The 21480-nt window shown below is 41.3% G+C and overlaps 1 protein-coding gene across 5 annotated transcripts in view; it reads right to left on the reverse strand.

The window, feature by feature from the left end:
- r3hdm2 (R3H domain containing 2) overlaps positions 1–16992 on the reverse strand; it is a 65901-nt gene extending 48909 nt beyond the window's left edge. For 3 of the 5 annotated variants that reach the window (XM_072684749.1, XM_072684750.1, XM_072684744.1), the window contains exon 1: positions 16330–16992. The gene's annotated coding sequence lies outside the window, so the exon portion shown is untranslated. Of the gene's footprint in view, positions 1–3360; positions 3894–16329 lie in introns of those variants that run through there. The other 2 variants (XM_072684746.1, XM_072684747.1) reach the window with 2 other exon arrangements.
- Between the last annotated feature and the right edge of the window lie 4488 nt (positions 16993–21480).

Below are 21480 nucleotides of genomic sequence, written 5' to 3' on the forward strand. Positions count from 1 at the left end.
GTGAACTTGTTGACTTTAAAACCAATTACAGAGCCAGTCACCCCAGAGGTTAGTATTGATTTTCTTTTCCCCACCCACCTCTCTCTCTCTCTGGCTCTTGTGCTTGCTCTCTCGCTCTCCCTCGCTTTCTCTATCACACTTACTGACTTGTGTGCCTCATCCTCTGACTTTTTTCCCACGGTTGGGCACGAGTGATACCGTCTACCTGACTGACACACACACACACACACACACACACACACACACACACACACACACACACACACACACACACACACACACACACACACACAGCAAGACCAGAAGCTCTTTTAACTAAACGTAGAAACGTGAGGCTAATGGGGTATTGGCTGGAAAAGTCAAACACTGTTAATTATACAAGCTAAACATCTCATCAATCACCCTCTCTCATTTTAAACAGCACTTTGGGCCCTTTCAAACAAACAGATGTGGTCCATTTAGAGAAGAAAAAATATATATATAAAAAAAATGGGAAGGAAAAAATCTGAAACAATATGATAACCTCTGGCAATGTGCTTTGTTAATCAGCTCGAAATCCCAAAGTCTGCATTTTATTGAAACCAGTACAGCCCACAATTCCCGGAGGATCACTACAGCACTGGGCAATTCACCGTCTATACCAGTACACGGTGATGCTGTCAGTTAAGTATACTATATACACAAAAGTATACATTACACCTATAGGAGCTCTCTAAATCTATTGGCATTAATATGGAGCTGGTCCCTCTTTGCAGCTCTAACAGCAGCAGGTCTGGAGCTCTGCAGAGCGTTGGAGACTTTTCTGCACTCTGCTCTGAGCTCAGCACTCGGCCCTGACCCCTCTCTGTAGCTTTACGTGGTCTGACACTCGGTGGCTGAGCTGCTCTCTGTGGTTCCTCTTAAACGCTTCCACTGTTCAAAAAATCCACTCACAGCTGATGGAGGAAGATCTGGGAGGGAGGAAATCTTACCAACGGACTTCTTGTTGTAGCGGTGGCTCCTATTATCTCCTATTAATCCTCTTTAGAACCACCTAGTCTTTTACTAATGTGTGTAAAGGCAGACTGCATGGCTAAGGGCTTGATTTTATACACCTGTGGCAATGGGACTTAATGAATCACTTGAACTATTGTGAACTGCTTATACCTAGAAGAGTCACCAGTGGTCCTCTAAACTGTTCACAGTCTTCAGGACCAGGACAATAATGACATGAAACCACTGAAGTCAAATGGAAAAGATTTACGTGTTGGTGTGGATTTTTACACAGGACAGTAAAACCAGATCTAATCTGGTCACACTGGAGACAAACAGATCTGCTCAATTTAGATCCACATACTGTCTGGATAATAAACACAGGGCAGGTGTAAACAGGCTCTTACAATTGAGGATTTATGAAGTGTCAGGAATCCAATCTAATCGAAATTGACTAATGAGGCTTGTAATGTAAATGTAGCCGAAGTAAGGAAATGGGCTCTTGCATTACACCACCGCTGTAAACAGTGATACAGAGATACAGAACCGGCATGAGAGAGGAAAGAAGCAGTGCGAGACGTCTCCTCCAGCTCCACCAAAGTTACACAGTGTAGCAGTAGAGAAACAGCGTTCTGTCCCGGAGTGACGGTGACAGAGACACCACTCTCTCCATTACCCTCAGTAGAGCAGCAACATGATGCTGAAGCTGCTGTTTTAAGGTACAACTGCTACATGATGTAGCTTTAAAACTTCAAAAAAATACTCAAAATGAATATTTCTAATAAAAATGAAGCAATTCTAGATTCAACAGCTAACCCATCAGCGCAACCAAGTCAATGGTATTAAATAAGAGCTATAAGGAAGGCTCTTTGACGAAATCTGAATCAGAGAGCAAAAGGAGGAGAAGAAAAGGCAGCTTGAAAATAAAAAAGGAAACCTGCGAGAGTCGGAGACCGTGAGGACTGCTTGCTATTTATAGCAGCAGATTTTTTTATTCACAGTAGCTTCTCCATTCCTTCCTATTCTCTCGCTCTACAATCCCCCATTTCCTATCCCTACTCTCCATATCTCTCAGTCTCCCTCTCAGACTCCCTGTTCCAGCACACAATGTTTAAAAATAACCCTGTGTGTGTATGTGTGTGTGTGCCTGCATGCATGTGTGTGTGTGCGTGCAGTAGGCTCAGGTGGAGGTGCAGACAGAGTTGTTGATGGCAGAGGCTCTGCAGGGGTAGCGAGAGCGTGAGGAAAGGTGGAGAAAGAGGTGCTGGGTGGATAGAGTGGCTGTGGATGTAGATGTGGATGTGGATGGGGGGGGGCATTATTATCTTTGCTGTGGAGGTGAGCATCAATCAGTTCCCTGATTGGCTCTTTTCACCGCCTCCTCTTATTGCTTTTAATCCATCCAACCTACACCCGCCTTGTTCTCAACTCCCTCACACTGACCCACACACATACACAGCTTGTCCTGCCCTGTGTGTGTGTGTGTGTCAGTGGCAATGTGGGTGACCAGCAGTGTGGCAAGTTGACGTCCCCATCCCACTAGGACTCCACCCCCACCTTCTACCTCCTCGTCCACCCCCAGAGCGAAGGCTGGACGCACTCAGCAAAAGGGAATTCCTCATTACCTCAGCAGAGAACAGGCCTCCCTCCCCCTCGTTTTGCACACGGGTGGGCAGACAGGGACCTCTCTCAATGCCACACTCTCGCTCTTCAACACACACACACACAGTAAATAAATGATCAAAGCAAATAAACCACAGCATACACACATGCACAACTACAGCAGTTACATTTTAGCAGTAGCTAGATGAACAAGATGGACCATAGGCTAAAAAATATCATAATTAGTACTGCGCGCACACACACACACACACACACACACACACACACACACACACACACACACACACACACACAATCATACCACTGCACCCCTGACCCAATTTCTTCCCTCCTTCCTTCTCCAATTTGCTCACAATTTAGCTAATCACTGCATCTTCCAGAAGGCATCTTCCTCTGAGAGGAAGCTACAGTCACAGAAACCACCACTTATCATTATCAGATACATTTTCTTATGATTTTTAAAAGCTACCCTGAGTGGACAAGAAAGAAAAAAAGTCACACTAACTATCACCCTGTCACACTAAGTCCCCTCAAATCACCCTGTAACACTGACAAACATACAGTAGGAGAGACAGAGGACAGGATGTTCAGATGGACAGACTGTAATAGAGAGGAGATGCAATAAATGCACAATAAGGCACCATTAACACTCTGCATCTACCTAGAGCCTATGCAAGCATGAACCCCCCCCCCCCTCCCCCCCACACACACACACACACACACACACACACACACACACACACACACACACACACACACACACACCTTACTGTATTGAGTGTCGTATTCGAGGGGATTCCGGTGAGCGTCAGGTGCTTGAGGCTTGGCGTGCTTTACTGACAGAGACCACAGAGTCCAGAAACAATCACAAAACCTACAGGCACGAAAGCATGTGGAAACAGTCCATGCCTGCAGAACGAGACGGCTCTCCCTCTCCTCCTTCTCTTTCCAGGTTGTCTATTCGCTCTTCCCTCGCTCTCCTCTCTCCTCCGCTGCGCTATCGTTATTTTCCTGTGAACGGAGGACGCTTCGTTTCTGACGCCCCCCTTCTTTTTCTGAATGAAGCGCAGGAGGCAAAGAGCTGCACTCGCGCTCCCTCTCCCTCACTGACATGCGAGCATGCGCTCATTCATCTCTCTCTCTCTGCCATCACACTCTCTTTCAGTCTCTCCTCATCTTTTACTCTCTCCGAAATAGCCGGCATGTAATCGCTCTGGTGAGCAGCCAAATACTCTGCGAGTGGCCAGCTAAAGAAATACACGAACGAACACACACTTATAAGTGGACAGCTTGCAGTAATCCGGACCTCTACTGGTTAAAACCTGAACAAGTCCAAATGTACTTTTCACCTAGATGGCAGTGTTGTACTCAGCCCTAAGATCCCACTGTCCTGATTGCATAAAAAGTAAACGTTTCTTTTAATCAGAGTTTATACATATGATGTTTTTTATACTGTAACAGTTTTTCCCTAAATTGATGAAAAACTGGGCCTTTTTTAATGGCAATATATATATATATATATATATCGCTTTGCTTACAGTAGCATAATGTATCGCACTTTATTGAATCACAACCGCTCTATCGTTCCTACCAATCCAGACGGGCCTTGAATGTACAATTCCACGCCTGCTAACATCCTCATCCAAGTAATGTTGGATGATCACAACCCCACACATTACATCCCCAACTTATCCCAAAAGTACTGGATGGAGCACCATCGTCCCATTGCTCCACAGTTCAATGCCTGGCCATAGGCAAAAACACACACACACACACACACACACACACACACTTCACGCAATCCCCATCACCACAATTTCATCCCTCCTTCCTTCTCCAATTCGCTCACAATTTAGCTAATCACTGCATCTTCCAGACGGAATTTTAAAAGCTTCCCTGAGTGGACAAGAAAGAAAAAAGTCACACTAACTATCACCCTGTCACACTTAGTCCCCTCAAATCACCCTGTAACACTGACAAACATACAGTAGGACAGGGGACAGAGGACAGGATGTTCTGATGGATAAACTGTAATAGAGAGGAGATGCAATAAATGCCGATAAGGCACCATTAACTACTTCTCTACAGGGAAGTGTGTTAATTTGAGCACCTGTCTCAGCAACGGGTGCAACTGAAAGTAGCTGAATGCATTCATTACAAGGGGTGTCCACAAACATTTGGACATAGTGTCCTACTCAGCCCCAGGACTTTAAAACTGACCTATGCCTACAAGTGCACATCTGTGAACACTTACTCCACATATTATGAATGTAAATCTCGGATTCAGATCTTACTTCTGATGAAAACTCACAGCTTACAATGCCCCAACCTTTTCACCAGCATTATGCTCCTCAAAGCCTTGACAAGTTCCAGTCATGAGCCCTACGTCAATGGCGTCTGCATTCTGGACAGTCTCACTCTGGGATTGAGGAGGGCAAGGTTTCGTGTCTCTGGCTTATTGGATTCAAATAATACCCTCTCAAAAGTGCTCGGCAAGTTGGTAGACTAGGGTTTCAGGAGAAAAATGTGCTGCCAGTAAGATGAAAAAAGGGCTCTGAGCGGCTCAGCAGACTAAAATACCGACACCATGGCCTGAGGATCGCTAGGTCGAATCCTGGAAAACGCAGCTTTGTCATCAGTCACAATTCGTCACAAATGGCCGTGCTCTCTCTGGGTGGGGAGATGGCGCCCTTGCCACTCATCACTCACATTTTGAAAGAGTGCCTGTTGGCTGATGCATCAGAGCAGGGGATCCGGTGCTTTCCTCAGAGCACACTGGCTGCCTAATGATGCTGCACTGGCGGCAGTTCGAAAAGAGGTGGTGGCTGACCCCATGTATGGAAGGAGGCATGTGCTTGTCCTCAGCCTCCTAGTGTCCGGAGCATTGCAGGTGCTACTGTAAGTTCTAGTAAGTGAGTGGGTTAATTAAAAACAAACAAAAAACATACTGAATTATTCTGCACACACACAACAGCGGCTGTGGCCAAATTCAGTCTTGGCTTCACTGTTCAACAATTTCTACTCAGAAATTTCTTTTTTTTTATTATTATTTCCACCAGGAGCATGATGGGAAACAATCTCAGAAAAGAATCCAGTTGCAGTCTTGCAAGATTCTCAGTCTCTGCAAAATCATCTGTGAGTAATGACAAATTGTCTTTAGACAAGAGTGTCAGACTTTAGTCTTTTAAGGCATTTAAGGGACCAAAGGTCTACTGCATGATGGAACTAAACACTGTAAACACTATTGCACAAACATTTGAAGGGACTCAATGTTCACCGTCTTTGATTTCTGTGTAGAAATAAAGGAATATTTTGATATCTGATTATTCACTTAAATGAAATCAACAAATAATTAATTGGCTCAGTTGATTACTCGTACTCCTTAAGTACAAGTCCTTACTCTGTTTCTCCCATGAGGCGCGTTAGTCTTACACAGTCTATAAATTAGGGCTGGGCAATTAATTAAAAATGAACCCATATTCATATATAATTGGCATAATCTCATTACTGGCGATTATTCTGACCTTTTTAAAAACTGTGCTCATGTACTGTCCCCTTAAAAACATACTACTGTATGTGTAGCCAAGTGACTCCGCCCCGTCCAGTCTGCGACATGGAAGCAACACCAGGCCAACTGAACAACACGAGCAGCTTCTATAATCGTTCATTATTCATAATCGAGGTAAAATGTTTAATTAATCGTGATACTGACTTGCGGTCATATCGCGCAGCACAAACACAAATATATAAGTTAGATACTGGATAAAAAAGAAAAAGAAAAACACGCCAGACTGGCAACATTCGCTCACACATCGGGCATTTCAACACTGGATTTAAAGGGTTCCTCCAGCCGTACGTGAAGCTGAAGAATCAGCTGATTACTTGCTAAACGATCCTCCATCTCTAATATTTTCTATATTTTGTCAAATCTAATGTATATTATCCATAATGAGCTGGAAAACATCTTATCTTATCAAACAGCAAACTTGTGGTGGCCACATCCCCACTGCAGCACAGATTTCTGGGTGTGCTGCGAGTACAGAGCACTCGGAGTAACAGATCGTAACGATAAAGTAAACCAAGCTGCTACATTAGGAACGCTCCACATTCATTTCAGTGCAGTCACGAGAACAGTTCATCTGAGTCGTGCCGACTACTACCGCACTTTGCAACACGGCACCACTGTTCCTCTGAGATCGATAGCAACTGGAGACCTGCGTGTGTTTGTGCTGTCTGCTTTGGTAGGCTCTGCTGTCCATCTTCCAGAAGCCACGGGAAACAAGCGTGGGGTCTTCCATCACATACTAACAGCTGGGAAAATGTTTTCTTGGGAAGTTGATGAATTGGGTAGACCATGGTGTGCACTTTGGGTAGACCGCGTGCGCTTACTCTACCACACACTGCTTTCCCTCGCAGGGTTATGAGGGATGACCCTTCGTCTGTCTGGACCACCAAGTTCAGTTTATGTGGAACTGTTGGCATCGAGCCCTCGGCAATCGGTCTGCAATGCAGACGCTTCTTGGGAAACAGGAAAGCAAGGCGTGATGATTCCAACCTTTGGGTGGGGAAGTCTTTTTCTTGGCCGTTGGATTATCCAGCTCTTATTTTTAGTGTAAATGTGTGAAGCCTGAAAAGGCTTACATATCCAATCAGAAACAAGACTCTATGCTTGCCATGCCAGCAGTCCCCACCCTCCAGCAACTATCAATAATTCACATTCAGCAACCCAGAGAGAGAAAAAGAAAGGGGAGGGGGGGGGGGTGGAGAGAAAGGGTGGAGGTGCAGAAAGAGAAAGAAGCAGAGAGGAGAAAATGAGGCAACAACACAGAATAAGAGCGGAAGCATCGCGAAAAGAGGGCAAGATGGGGGGGGTGCGCAGAGACAGCGATGAAAAGACATAAAGGATAAAAAAAAGGGAAGGAATTAAAGAAAGCAATAGGAAGGTGTAAGAGATGACAGAGACGGAAACAAGCCTATCAGGACGGTGTACATGGGGAAAGTGAGAAAGCGTGCATGTGAGAGAGTGAGAGAGAGGGGGAGAGAAGCAGCAGCACCATACGCTTGGTGCTCCAGTAGGCATCTATAAATAGCTCTTCAAATCTCTGAAGAAAAAAAAGCTATTCTGCTTCTGCTGCAAACCCGGCATAAGACACGGAAAATAGGCAGAGAGAGAACACACACACACACACACTATGCTTGCTTTCATTTGCATTTCCATCATCTGCTGCAGTGTGTAATGAACAGCATCACTGAACATCAAAACGACCACCATGTTCGACGGAGTTAAGAGACGTTTCAAGCCAAAAATATTCTGCGTGCAAAACCGCACCGAGACGTAATATGGTGGATTCTCCCTCATCAATATTCCAGCAGCGCTTCCTGCTAAACATCAGCCAGAATCACCGGCATCTATGACTCACCGCCATACGTGGGAGGACCACATCAAATAAAGCTTCACATTATTATAAGTGACTCCAAGATATCACGGCCAAATCGGAGAGACCAAATAGCTCTCCAACAGCTGTGAAGAGAGGGAAGGTGAGACGCACAGATGAAGACTATGATTCCTGCTCCAAATTAAGCCCGGAATTAAACTCCAATCTTTTTCCCATTAAAATACTCGCAATCCAGAACCAGGCTGAATCACGGAGTGGAAATGATTCATGGAGGGAATTTCACAAACTGAAACCAGACATTTGCCACGTTACACTCTCACAAATAAAGGTGCTTTAAATGGTTCTTTGAGTGACGTACAAGATCAATGTACAGATTGTGGGATGCGCGTGAACCGTGGAGTTACTGCCAAAGTTTAACCTCCACTTAACCACCACATCACATACAGGCCGTGTCAAAATAAGAGTCACCAATACAAACTAACAAATAACCAGTCTCAAAACAAAAGTCACTAATACAAACCAACAGACAGTCAAAATAAGACAGTAATAAAAAATTATGAACCATGTCCAAAACAAAGTCACTAATACAAACGAACAAATCAGCATCAGAAATACTTTATTGATCCCAGGAGGGAAATTGCACTTGTTACAGTTGCAACTGTTCGTGTAAGAATAAAACACACTATAATGAAAATAAACTTTAAAACTTGAAATATGTGTGTGTGTGTATATATATATATATATATATATATATATATATATATATATATATATATATATATATATATAAAGTGGCATAGTCACATAACAGTGATAATAAATATGGAAAATTATTGCACTCGAGTTCTTGAACATATTAAATTGAATTACACTACTGCTATTATTGCGACAAACAGCCCCCCTCAAAAGTCACTAATATAAATATAATAAAATAAATACCTTCAAACCGAATGCTAAAATGTGACTCAAAAACCATGGTCTGATCTCTACAGATTGTTTTGTAAATGTTACTCCACTACTAATAAACCATGTCTGTAATAGAGGTGTGAGTGCGAATAGCCTTTAAATTGCTAATCTTCCACATCAAGCAAACGTTCTTGTAAAGGTGCACGTATTTGTCACTGTACAGCGAAATGTGTACTCTGCATTTAACCCATCTGTGGTAGTGAACACACACACACACACACACACACACACACACACACACACACACACACGTGAACTACGGGCAGTGAGTACACACACACACCCAGAGTGGTGGGCAGCCAACTCCAGCGCCCAGGGAGCAGAGAGGGTAAAGGGCCTTGCTCAAGGGTCCAACAGTGGCAGCTTGCCAAGTCTGGGAATCAAACCCACAACCCTGTTATCGATAGCCCGGCGCTCTAACCACTGAACCACCACTGCCAAAGACTTTGGTTTTAAGCGTAAATGCCCTCAAATAACCTTAAAATGTTTAGCTGATATTACTACAAACACCTTTTCTACAGAATGACCCAAAGATGGAATGAAGGAAAGCAGTTGATTAAAGCTTATTTGTTGAGTTTGAGTCACAATTCAACAATCAGTGTTTAGTCATTATTCTGGAATTCCACATGGATAAAAACAACGGGAAAGGATGTTTATCAGCATTGGTACTGATGTCTGACCCCACCTATCAAAATCCTATCATACTATATGCTTGCAAACCATGGATAATAATGCAGCACTATTCCTTAATAGTCTGATAGTATTATACTGAACATGGTTACATACTCTGACCATGTCCCTATATTTAGTTCAATCCTAACCACAATCCTGTAGATCTGACCACAAGCAAACAACACAGCAAGCACACCTGAAACACAAGGCAACCAGCTACTGTCAGCATAATTTGCTATGTGAAACGATAAAGATGGTCAGCCACTCATTACTTCTTGATTTATTTATAGATTTTATAAATCTTCCTAAAAAGTCAGTGCCGAGTAGGCACACTGCACGTCCTTCTAATGAATGCACTCAGCTATTCTAAGTTGCACCCACTGCTGACACACGTGCAAATGCACATATTTCAGCCTGTCTAGTTCCTGCTGAGTACCGCCAATAGAATAGGACTCTCTGGAGCAGATAAACATGAACCTATTGGGACCGTGCCTAATGCTAGCCATGGGCTAGAGGGGTATAACCCCCCCCCCCTTTAATTGAGCTGTGTTCCACTTTTGGGATTAGTTAGGGGGGGTTATGGTGGGGATGGTGATCATGGAACATCCTGACTTCACGAACGGTAAAATTCTCACTGTCCAGATCTCTTCCCTTCTTCCCTGGTTAGTAGAGAAAGTAACTAGAACAAAAGCAGGATGAACACCTTTTTGATACCGTTGATCTCACCAGAAAACTTTTCAAGTGAATCTCCAACGGTTAATGAAGTTCTCTCAGTCTGGGACCCATACCTACTGGTAGGCCACAGTTCAGGTGTTTACACATGAAGCATTCTCACCTGTCAGAATGAACCACGGTTAGGAAAAAGTTCAATAAGGGCACATAAAAAAAAGAGGTCTCAGCCATCACTGCAGCACCAGTACAGCATGATCACCACTGTTACAGCAGTGTTACCACTTTGTGCACATGCCTGGTCCATCAATTTCAGAACCATCCAGTGAAGACTACAGCAGGCCTTCTCAGGAAACAACGAAGCTCACCAATCATAATTTCCTTCGAGAGCACAGATAAATCTCAGACGCTCTCTGCAAGCGCCCTGATTAACGACTGGCACTCACATGGGCTGTAAAATGCATCATTTTGTCAGAATGGTGCGAGCCAGCCTTCAAACCATGTCACAGGGAACCACGTGTTCACAATGTGTTTGTCAAATGAAGTGAAATTCTGGCATTTGTCACGACAACGGATTTGTGATATGATGTTTGTCTTGGTCGGGCAGCCTCAGGTCCAAGGTTGCACGGCAAGCAGAACTCGTGTGTTTGGTGCAAAAGTGTCGGCAGATCAGACAGGGACAGGCTGTTTTAACACACGAGCGGAAATATATGGGAAAATCAATGTTTCCTAAATGATTCAGGACTGTGGTACTCGTAAGTACAGAAAGACTTCATTACCAGCATGTTCTATTCATCTGGACAATATGGGGCAGCGCTTGCTCCTTCTGCGTACATCACGGCTGACTGAGTTCTTAACTGAGTTCATAACTGGATGGACTTCATACATGCAGGAGGAGAGTCCTGTTTTACTTCAGCTTCCAAATTTGTGGTAGGAAAGAAGTAGATATTTGGTTAATATAGCCACGCAACATATTTAAACATGGACATTTGATCTTCATTTGAACAACATTGAGAGATGGAGGTTACAGCAAGAAATGTAAAACTGAAGAAATGCTTTTGAAATCGCGAAAATTTAATTAACAAAATTACAGTTATTTATTACTATTTTAAAAAGTCCAGAATCAGGTGCAGTCTGTCAGCTTAGAGAGGATTTTGGAGGAGCCCGTCTTATTTGAACCTCAAGCATTTAGGGTGTGTCCCAACTGCATACCATTTACTAATACCAACTAGTTTTTAAGTATATAACATACATAAAAGTGCCAAAGTAGAGCTGGGCAATATGATATTTTATTGTATTGTGATAAATTGTTATCGTGATAACCAATACTTTTCTAAGCATATGGAGGAGACTGTTAGTGCTTCATAAACCCTGATTAGCTGCAGGTTTCATTTTGAACAGTGTATTTAGACTGGTTTAATTAGATGACGAGCAGCAGATGTTGAGTATAAATCACTGTATTCACTACGAGAGAGTATCGGAAAAGCAGTTTATAAGAATCTGTCGTTACTGCCGTTTTTAATCTGTGATTACACGCATCGTGATAAATATTGTGTATCATGAAAAAAAGTTTTTAAATATCGTGATATAGTATTTTTACCGTATCGCCCAGCCCTATGTCAAAGTTGGGCATATTCAAATATCCAGGATGCATTCCAGAACCGGTCAGTTTCTGGTCAGTTTTTGTGAGTGTGGTTACGATGGATATTTTTATCTCACAATGCAAAGCGAAATCAAAAGGGAGGAGCTACAAACATCTGAAACAATTTGAAAAGAAAACGCAGGTGCTGATGAAAGTGCAGTGACTATGGTGGCAGGAAAACATGCAGTGACGTAAGCTGGCATAGCAAGGCTTGATCATTTCCTGTAAGTAGAAACAGGTAATTATGTTACTATTGTGTGAACTAACCTGCCCAGTCGTACACTATTAAGATTAGTTTGCTCTCACTATGGTAGGATCACCATGGCCAGATCCAAAGAGCTCTCTGAGGGCTCCAGAAAGAAGGTTCTAGATGCAGATAAGTCTGGGAAGGAGGTTAAAAAGATCTCAGAACAGTTAGAAATCAGTTGTTCCACTTGGGGAACATTTAACAGCTGCCAACATGGACAGGTCAGATTGTTCTAGCAGGTTCAGAACAAGAAACACAAGGACCACAAGAAGCTCCAACTATCCTAAAATGTAATCAAGGGACCTATAGGTCACTCTTGCCATAGTTGATGTCAAAGTACAGCTGTGATTTTTATGGACTAAACTTTGTAAGGCAGCACCTAGACAAAGACGCAATGTGCTTTAATGAATCTTTAGTCTTACCCTGGTCTTTTTCTTTTTGTTTGATGAGGAAAGAAAATGGGCAGAGCTACAGCACGTGTGTTTCAATTCTTGTTAATAATATAAGTGAATCGGCATCGAACAACACAGCTGTTTTTAAGACATTTAGGTTTGTGTGTTTACATACATTTATCACAGACTGCACTTAAAACTGAATGGGTTTTAAATCTTTGTAAAAAAGTATTTACTTATGAAGGCGTTTCCTGTTTATCTGTACAGGACCATGGTGTTTAAAGATGAAAATGAACAGGACCAGGGCACCCAGGGTAACCTAGCAACCTGGGTGCCGTTTTGTGTCCAGTTCAGCATCGTTTTAGCCAGGCAGTGGCAGTCTGGCCCATCATCCTCTTAGGAGTGTCTGCTCGACAGTGTATGAAACCAAGACGCCATGAGAGAGAGTGGCTTCCATTATTATAGATTTGGTCTTCAAATATGACCCTTCAAACCAAATCACAGCACTATATTAAACACCACTGCTCCTGTCACAAGTCTGCAGAACAGGGGTGGTAATAATAATAATAAAAAAAAATTATGATACACTATATGGAGAAAAGTATTGGGACACTTGCTCATTCATTGCTTCTTCCAAAAATCAAGGGTATTAAAAAATAAAATTAAAAGAAGAGTGTATTCAGCTTTTATTGGAGTACCTATCTCTACTGTCCAGGGAAGAAGGCTTTTTACTACATTCTGAATCACTGTGGTGAGGATCGTATGGCATTCAGTGACAAGAGTGATGTCAGGATGATCACCACCCCACCTCATCCACAACTCTGCCCATAAACACTGGATGGAGCACAAACCATCATTCCAGAGAGCACAGCTCCACGGCTCAATGCTGGGGGACTTTATACCCTTCTAGCCCACACCTGACATTAGACATGGTGCCAACAGGTTCATGGTTATCTGCTCCAGAGAGTCCTTTTCTATTGGCAATAATTACTCACTTGGACTAGCTATGTTGTGTGTCTGTGCACACATTTGGCTCCCTATCCAGCACAATTTGTCCACATTTCTTTAGAAAGCCCTTTCAGGTTTAGCTAAAGAGGCAAGACAACCCTAAGAGAGAAAGAGACCCACAATGCAGTCCTTCACCTGTCCATCAGGACAGGAAGCGTAAACATGAACATACTCTTTGTGACTCTGTCCAAAAGAATTTAGCCCATTAAACCAGCGAGGGATTCAGGTTCATTCAGACACAATAAAAAAAAAACACAATCTAAATAATAAATTAAAAAACGCTGGATACCCGGACTGCATCTTTTCCCCATCGTCTGCTAACTGGAGAAAACTAGAGAAAACTAGGCTAAACACACATCAGAGACAAAATACTGGCTTAGTTTTTTTCCCTGGAAAGACCGGAGAAAGGCCAAACCCAGGGAAGCCAGTGAAGGCAAGGCTGAAAGCTACCCCAGCTACAATCTCTTTCGTTTTGCCAACAGTACATCACACTGAGAGGACACAACCAGAGGACAGCAGCACTATCCGGTAAGACCTGGTAATAATTACAGTGTTGTTTGTTTTAATGACAGTGTTAAGACTATAATATGCTCTGCAGCTTCTGTGAGCCACCGCCGGTGCTGTAAACCAGCCAATAACAGCAGAGCTTCTAGGTGTTGTTTATTCGTTAGCCTACTATAAAAGGAAGATTCAGCTAGTTAAATTGAGGCTAAATAACAGGGTGGTAAACAGGCTTGTAAAACCACATCTGCACACTTTTCCCACCAACCAAAACCACACACTTACTATTTATTAATCAAACAATAACTTACAATACTCAATACATGCACTCTATAGCAGCTTTAAAAGACACCACATGTTAACAGATGTTCGGCACTGTACGTGTTACATGGTCTAAACCTCACTGTGTGTGTGTGTGTGTGTGTGTGTGTGTGTGTGTGTGTGTGTGTGTGTGTGTGTGTAAGGCAGATGCAGCTTAAACTGAGCCAGGAGCTTTTCTATTTTTGTGTATTTGCACATGAACAATCAGGACTGAGAGTTAAAAACTGTAAACAGAGATGACATCAGTACCAAAGGGTATCAGTATTGGGTTTCCATCAGCAGAAGACACAGAATCCAATATCAAAGGGAAAAAATAAGGGGTCTGATCCGATCCCAAAACAAATCTAGCCTAAAAGAGCACACCCTCACACTGTTGATAGCTGTGTGATTTTGTTCCTGTGGGGTAGTAGAGTAGTTTGTCAATGATAGCTCATCCTAAGTGTTTCTAGGACTGCTGCGTTTCTAGGACTGCTGCGTTTCTAGGACTGCTGCGTTTCTAGGACTGCTGCGTTTCTAGGACTGCTGCTGGAAAATAACACTAACTGGGGAAAAAATAAACAACAAAAAAAAGTTGTCACATTTATCACATAAGCTGCATAAAAAACTTTATCTGTAACTGTGAGATGCCAAAAAGGAAAGCTAGAGCCTCTAAAGTATAAAGGTAGAGAAATAATTAAATGTAATAAATCATTCTTTTAATTTATTAAATCACCAATTTACCAATATGTTCCCTCACTGTAAGAAATCGTCCCCCCAGTTTAAAAAAACGTCTCGTCCCCCAGTTTAGGAAATCGTTCCATCACCAAGTTTAGGAAACCATCCCGTCCCCCAGTTTAGGAATTCATTGCCTTGATTTAACAATAACATTCCCTCGATTTAATAAATCACTCCTTAAAGAAATCGTTCCTTCTAATAATAAATCATCCCCTAAATTTAAAACACTGTTCCCAGGATTTAATAAATCGTTCCCCCAATGTAATAAATCGTTCCACTGATTTAATCATTTTACCTCAATTTATTAAATCATTCGTTCAGTTTAACAACCTGTTCCCACAATTTATTAAAACTATTTTTTAGTTTAAAGAAAGCCGGCGCTCTAAACCCGAGAGAACCAATGAATAAATCGAGGAGATGTTTTATGTATCTCTAAACATCATTACTAAACATCTCCACCTCGACACTTTAGGGGCTCGGCAGAAAGCAGCTCTCTCTCGCTCTCCATCACAGATGAAACCCTGATCACTGTGGAACCAAACACAGCTAAACATCTGCCCTGATTATTAGTGAGCCTGACTGACTGGAGCTGACTGACTGGAGCTGACTGACTGGAGCTGACTGACTGGAGCTGACTGAAGTAAGGTCACATACTACTGAACATTCACCAACCCATAAACCTTAATCAGACAGATGTCGAGTTAAGAAACACAAACCCTAATAGATCCTAATAAATCTAATAGAAAGCCCAAACAATAAACTCTTTTTAACACCCTTAATTTCGGAAGGAACACTGAATTAACAGGTGTCCCAATACTTCTGTCCATTTAGTGTATACGACACCAATGCAGGCAGCCAGCTTGCACCGCTGCTGAGAGGCGAATCCAGATCCAGGTCCAGAAAGTGAGAATCCACTCCAGGACTTCGTTCCACCCGCCGGTGTGACGGAGCTGCACCGGAGCCATCCGCGCAGCTGGAACCAAAACCTGGAGCGGATTTTCACTTTATGGACCTGGACTCGTCACATTTGGCAACCAGCTAACGTAAGGTAGCTTTAGCCACGGCTCCAGTAGCTAAGCAAGCTATTACTATAGCTATCTACATTACAAACGATTAGTCAGCTGGTTTATGCGATTAATGCCTTGTTAACGTACGTTAACACACATATCAACAGGACACGCACATGAGGGTGCGGGGTGGACTTACCGTAGATCTACGCGTTCATTCAAAGCAGAAACAACGCCAAAGTCCACTGCTGTGTCTCTGTCTATTTAAGAAGCCTCTAAGGTTGGCTTTCTGTATTTGCAGTGCCCGTCTAGCTTGGTTGCAGCACGGCTAACGTTAGGTCACGAATTTGTCGCACAACCGATAGCTAGCTATGTCAACGCTGAGAAATGGACGTTAGCCTCCTGCAGCTACTGAGCTAGCCTTCATCATAACACACGGCTGGTGTGCGGCTCGCGCGTGTTAGTTAGCTATTAAATGCACCTTTTTCTTTCTACACGTCTTCCCAACACCACCCGACAGCTCCCCCGCCTGCACGCGTTACACCTAGCTTGCAGCTGTTAGTTAATGCTGTGAAATTAGGAGGCTAACATCCCGCTAGCCCCCCTCTCGCTTCCCACCGAGCGACCGAGCGACCCCTCAGCCTGTCAGCTGCGCCGTGTGGAGAGAGCAGCGCTGCCTGGGGGACGGACCGGAGCACAGGGGGACCACAGTAAACCCTACCGGCTGCTGGACGCTTTAAAATTAATATAAGGACCACCTAACGCGTGTGGAGCAACATCAGATGAGCTCATCATGGTTGAAAACACTGAAATTAAAATAGAAAAATCATCTTCTGAGAGCTCGGAGCTCTTTAATCCTCCATCATACCGAGTTTGGCGTTTCTACGGAGCCCCTAAAGTATCAAGATAGACACATTTTACAGACGTTCCCACGATTTAATACACATTTCCTTCATTCATTAAGACGTTCCCACGATTTAATACATATTTCCTTCATTCATTAAGACGTTCCCTCGATTTAATACACATTTCCTTCATTCATTAAGACGTTCCCACGATTTAATACACATTTCCTTCATTCATTAAGACGTTCCCACGATTTAATACACATTTCCTTCATTCATTAAGACGTTCCCTCGATTTAATACACATTTCCTTCATTCATTAAGACGTTCCCTCGATTTAATACACATTTCCTTCATTCATTAAGACGTTCCCTCGATTTAATACACATTTCCTTCATTCATTAAGACGTTCCCTCGATTTAATACACATTTCCTTCATTCATTAAGACGTTCCCTCGATTTAATACACATTTCCTTCATTCATTAAGACGTTCCCACGATTTAATACATATTTCCTTCATTCATTAAGACGTTCCCACGATTTAATGCACATTTCCTTCATTCATTAAGACGTTCCCACGATTTAATACACATTTCCTTCATTCATTAAGACGTTCCCTCGATTTAATACACATTTCCTTCATTCATTAAGACGTTCCCACGATTTAATACACATTTCCTTCATTCATTAAGACGTTCCCTCGATTTAATACACATTTCCTTCATTCATTAAGACGTTCCCACGATTTAATACACATTTCCTTCATTCATTAAGACGTTCCCACGATTTAATACACATTTCCTTCATTCATTAAGACGTTCCCTCGATTTAATACACATTTCCTTCATTCATTAAGACGTTCCCACGATTTAATACACATTTCCTTCATTCATTAAGACGTTCCCTCGATTTAATACACATTTCCTTCATTCATTAAGACGTTCCCACGATTTAATGCACATTTCCTTCATTCATTAAGACGTTCCCACGATTTAATACACATTTCCTTCATTCATTAAGACGTTCCCTCGATTTAATACACATTTCCTTCATTCATTAAGACGTTCCCACGATTTAATACACATTTCCTTCATTCATTAAGACGTTCCCTCGATTTAATACACATTTCCTTCATTCATTAAGACGTTCCCACGATTTAATACACATTTCCTTCATTCATTAAGACGTTCCCACGATTTAATACACATTTCCTTCATTCATTAAGACGTTCCCTCGATTTAATACACATTTCCTTCATTCATTAAGACGTTCCCACGATTTAATACACATTTCCTTCATTCATTAAGTCGTTTCCACGATTTAATACATATTTCCTTCATTCATTAAGACGTTCCCTCGATTTAATACACATTTCCTTCATTCATTAAGACGTTCCCACGATTTAATACACATTTCCTTCATCCATTAAGACGTTCCCACGATTTAATACACATTTAATACACATTTCCTTCATCCATTAAGACGTTCCCACGATTTAATACACATTTCCTTCATTCATTAAGACGTTCCCACGATTTCCTTCATTCATTAAGATGTTCCCATGATTTCCTTCATTCATTAAGATGTTCCCATGATTTCCTTCATTCATTAAGACGTTCCCACGATTTAATACACATTTCCTTCATCCATTAAGACGTTCCCACGATTTAATACACATTTAATACACATTTCCTTCATCCATTAAGACGTTCCCACGATTTAATACACATTTCCTTCATTCATTAAGACGTTCCCACGATTTCCTTCATTCATTAAGACGTTCCCTCGATTTCCTTCATTCATTAAGACGTTCCCTCGATTTAATACACATTTCCTTCATCCATTAAGACGTTCCCACGATTTAATACACATTTCCTTCATTCATTAAGATGTTCCCTCGATTTAATACACATTTCCTTCATTCATTAAGACGTTCCCTCGATTTAATACACATTTCCTTCATTCATTAAGTCGTTTCCACGATTTAATACACATTTCCTTCATTCATTAAGACGTTCCCTCGATTTAATACACATTTCCTTCATTCATTAAGACGTTCCCTCGATTTAATACACATTTCCTTCATTCATTAAGACGTTCCCACGATTTAATACACATGTCCTTCATTCATTAAGACGTTCCCACGATTTAATGCACATTTCCCTCATTCATTAAGTCGTTCCCACGATTTAATACACATTTCCTTCATTCATTAAGACGTTCCCTCGATTTAATACACATTTCCTTCATTCATTAAGACGTTCCCACGATTTAATACACATGTCCTTCATTCATTAAGACGTTCCCACGATTTAATGCACATTTCCTTCATTCATTAAGACGTTCCCACGATTTAATACATATTTCCTTCATTCATTAAGACGTTCCCTCGATTTAATACACATTTCCTTCATTCATTAAGACGTTCCCATGATTTAATACACATTTCCTTCATTCATTAAGACGTTCCCTCGATTTAATACATATTTCCTTCATTCATTAAGACGTTCCCTCGATTTAATACATATTTCCTTCATTCATTAAGACGTTCCCTCGATTTAATACACATTTCCTTCATTCATTAAGACGTTCCCTCGATTTAATACACATTTCCTTCATTCATTAAGACGTTCCCACGATTTAATACACATTTCCTTCATTCATTAAGACGTTCCCTCGCTTTCCTTCATTCATTAAGACGTTCCCACGATTTCCTTCATTCATTAAGATGTTCCCATGATTTAATACACATTTCCTTCATTCATTAAGACGTTCCCTCGCTTTCCTTCATTCATTAAGACGTTCCCTCGATTTCCTTCATTCATTAAGACGTTCCCACGATTTCCTTCATTCATTAAGACGTTCCCTCGATTTAATACACATTTCCTTCATTCATTAAGACGTTCCCTCGATTTAATACACATTTCCTTCATTCATTAAGACGTTCCCTCGATTTAATACATATTTCCCTTAATTCAATAAATCGTTCCCTCAATTGAATAAATTGTTCTCTCAATTTAATAACTTGTTTCCTCGATTTAATAAATATTTCCCTTAATTTATTAAGTTGTTCCACTATTTAATAATTATTTCTCTTTATTCATTAAGTCGTTTCCTCAATTGAATAAATTTTTCCCTCAATTGAATAAATATTTCCTATAATTCAAACAATCTTTCCCTAGATAATAAATTGTTCTCTTAATTTAACAGAAGTGTTTACCCTAAACTGAGGAAAAATATTTTTGTATCTTGATACTCTAGGGGCTCCTTAATATTGGTAATTTATCATGGTTAGGAAATGAACAATAAAATAAAGAATCTATAAAAGCATCTTTTGTGTTGTCAAATCAACTCTTTCACAAGTGCTGGGTAATATCAGGAACGGGCAGATCGATACTAAAATATTAATACTATACCAATCCACAAATATGTTATATATATATAGTTGAAAATTGAAAAAATATATGATATATATTTTTATATTCTTCTATAATATAATATAAGATATGCCTTTACTTACATTCTCTCCCTTCACACACACAGCCACATAAGATGCAGTAAACTCTTCATCATAGCAGGAAAATTCACTGAACATTTATATATGTTTATTTACCACTATTGCAAAGGCTTTCAGATATATTTTAATGTTTGTCACTGTAGAAATGACTAAAAAGCTAAACTATTGATTGTGAGGTTAATTTGGTGTTGATTTATTATGTACTGTATTGAGTGAAGCATTGCAGAGAGTTATGCTGCTGTTACAGTGTAACCACTGTTAGCACAGAGCTAATTATTTCATTATTTCACATGTGAATGCAAACTATGTATTAATATTTACTGGATTTTGTATGCATATACTAGTTAGTTAAGGTTAATCTAGCAGTGGAAAGAAACTCTTATTTTGCAGATTTGCTGTATTGTGTTGTATGGATTGTTGGTCCACATGTTGTATCTCACAGTTTTGTCTAATTGCAGAATTTGTAGTCTATGACTGTCTGGCCTGTACTGTGTGGTCCTGTAAATGTGGTTCATGGGATCTGTGTATGCTGAACTGAGGCCCTGGAGGCCTGGCAGTATATAGTATAATTTTGGGATGCTTTCTGGATGTTCTTCTTGATCTTTATCGACAGCCCTGAGCTTTATCTACTGCTTTAGTGACATTGCACTGACTGTGTTCTGAGTTTCAGCATTATTCTCGCTTGCTTTACTGGCATTGACCTACTGTGGCCTTTGACAACTCTCCTGTACTGAACTAATGATGCGTGGACAATGTTGGTAACAGTGTAAATGAGTGTGAAGAACCTGTAAATTCATAAGAACGAACATCCACTGAGGGCTTTGTAGACGGAACCAGAAATTGCTTCTCAAAAAAACATTTGAAGCTCATCTATTTTTTAAGGCCGTGATTGGCTAAGAAACATGCAGCTCCGTGAAGTGGAGGTACTGTGGAACCCCATTCCCACCCCCAAACCCACATTTTTGATTTTCCAATGCATTCAGATGT

Source organism: Salminus brasiliensis, chromosome 7, assembly GCF_030463535.1.
Source record: "Salminus brasiliensis chromosome 7, fSalBra1.hap2, whole genome shotgun sequence".
In the NCBI taxonomy this organism is placed as follows: domain Eukaryota; kingdom Metazoa; phylum Chordata; class Actinopteri; order Characiformes; family Bryconidae; genus Salminus; species Salminus brasiliensis.